This window comes from Musa acuminata, unplaced genomic scaffold (assembly GCF_036884655.1).
Source record: "Musa acuminata AAA Group cultivar baxijiao unplaced genomic scaffold, Cavendish_Baxijiao_AAA HiC_scaffold_425, whole genome shotgun sequence".
Classification (NCBI taxonomy): Eukaryota; Viridiplantae; Streptophyta; class Magnoliopsida; order Zingiberales; family Musaceae; genus Musa; species Musa acuminata.
Genome location: NW_027020672.1, coordinates 37,501 through 40,000, shown reverse-complemented (window position 1 = coordinate 40,000; position 2,500 = coordinate 37,501).

Here is a 2,500-nt window from a genome sequence, read left to right as displayed (position 1 = left end):
CGCTTCGCTCGCTGTCCGCCGCTCGCCGCTCGCTCGCGCAGCCAAAAATGGCCAGTTTTGGCCCGTTTTTGGGCCGTTTTGGCCAGTTTTTGGCCTGTTCTTGCATTGCGCGGTGACCGTCGAGAGCGGAGCAAAACGTCAGCCATCTCAGCACCCTGGAACCCCCCGGGTGGCACAGGGCTGGATGGGGCTTTCGTATAGCAGGGACGGTGCTGCCTCTCGCTTCGCTCGCTGTCCGCCGCTCGCCGCTCGCTCGTGCAGCCAAAAATGGCCAGTTTTGGCCCGTTTTTGGGCCGTTTTGGCCAGTTTTTGGCCTGTTCTTGCATTGCGCGGTGACCGTCGAGAGCGGAGCAAAACGTCAGCCATCTCAGCACCCTGGAACCCCCCGGGTGGCACAGGGCTGGATGGGGCTTTCGTATAGCAGGGACGGTGCTGCCTCTCGCTTCGCTCGCTGTCCGCCGCTCGCCGCTCGCTCGTGCAGCCAAAAATGGCCAGTTTTGGCCCGTTTTTGGGCCGTTTTGGCCAGTTTTTGGCCTGTTCTTGCATTGCGCGGTGACCGTCGAGAGCGGAGCAAAACGTCAGCCATCTCAGCACCCTGGAACCCCCCGGGTGGCACAGGGCTGGATGGGGCTTTCGTATAGCAGGGACGGTGCTGCCTCTCGCTTCGCTCGCTGTCCGCCGCTCGCCGCTCGCTCGTGCAGCCAAAAATGGCCAGTTTTGGCCCGTTTTTGGGCCGTTTTGGCCAGTTTTTGGCCTGTTCTTGCATTGCGCGGTGACCGTCGAGAGCGGAGCAAAACGTCAGCCATCTCAGCACCCTGGAACCCCCCGGGTGGCACAGGGCTGGATGGGGCTTTCGTATAGCAGGGACGGTGCTGCCTCTCGCTTCGCTCGCTGTCCGCCGCTCGCCGCTCGCTCGTGCAGCCAAAAATGGCCAGTTTTGGCCCGTTTTTGGGCCGTTTTGGCCAGTTTTTGGCCTGTTCTTGCATTGCGCGGTGACCGTCGAGAGCGGAGCAAAACGTCAGCCATCTCAGCACCCTGGAACCCCCCGGGTGGCACAGGGCTGGATGGGGCTTTCGTATAGCAGGGACGGTGCTGCCTCTCGCTTCGCTCGCTGTCCGCCGCTCGCCGCTCGCTCGTGCAGCCAAAAATGGCCAGTTTTGGCCCGTTTTTGGGCCGTTTTGGCCAGTTTTTGGCCTGTTCTTGCATTGCGCGGTGACCGTCGAGAGCGGAGCAAAACGTCAGCCATCTCAGCACCCTGGAACCCCCCGGGTGGCACAGGGCTGGATGGGGCTTTCGTATAGCAGGGACGGTGCTGCCTCTCGCTTCGCTCGCTGTCCGCCGCTCGCCGCTCGCTCGCGCAGCCAAAAATGGCCAGTTTTGGCCCGTTTTTGGGCCGTTTTGGCCAGTTTTTGGCCTGTTCTTGCATTGCGCGGTGACCGTCGAGAGCGGAGCAAAACGTCAGCCATCTCAGCACCCTGGAACCCCCCGGGTGGCACAGGGCTGGATGGGGCTTTCGTATAGCAGGGACGGTGCTGCCTCTCGCTTCGCTCGCTGTCCGCCGCTCGCCGCTCGCGCAGCCAAAAATGGCCAGTTTTGGCCCGTTTTTGGGCCGTTTTGGCCAGTTTTTGGCCTGTTCTTGCATTGCGCGGTGACCGTCGAGAGCGGAGCAAAACGTCAGCCATCTCAGCACCCTGGAACCCCCCGGGTGGCACAGGGCTGGATGGGGCTTTCGTATAGCAGGGACGGTGCTGCCTCTCGCTTCGCTCGCTGTTCGCCGCTCGCCGCTCGCTCGCGCAGCCAAAAATGGCCAGTTTTGGCCCGTTTTTGGGCTGTTTTGGCCAGTTTTTGGCCTGTTCTTGCGTGGTGCGGTGACCGTCGTGAGCGGAGCAAAACGTCAGCCATCTCAGCACCCTGGAACCCCCCGGGTGGCACAGGGCTGGATGGGGCTTTCGTATAGCAGGGACGGTGCTGCCTCTCGCTTCGCTCGCTGTTCGCCGCTCGCCGCTCGCTCGCGCAGCCAAAAATGGCCAGTTTTGGCCCGTTTTTGGGCTGTTTTGGCCTGTTTTTGGGCTGTTCTTGTGTGGCGCGGTGACCGTCGTGAGCGGAGCAAAATGTCAGCCATCTCAGCACCCTGGAACCCCCCGGGTGGCACAGGGCTGGATGGGGCTTTCGTATAGCAGGGACGGTGCTGCCTCGCGCTTCGCTCGCTGTTCGCCGCTCTCCGCTCGCTCGCGCAGCAAAAAATGGCCAGTTTTGGCCCGTTTTTGTGCTGTTTTGGCCAGTTTTTGGCCTGTTCTTGCGTGCCGCGGCGACCGTCGTGAGCGGAGCAAAACGTCAGCCATCTCAGCACCCTGGAACCCCCCGGGTGGCACAGGGCTGGATGGGGCTTTCGTATAGCAGGGACGGTGCTGCCTCTCGCTTCGCTCGCTGTCCGCCGCTCGCTGCTCGCTCGCGCAGCCAAAAATGGCCAGTTTTGGCCCGTTTTTGGGCTGTTTTGGCC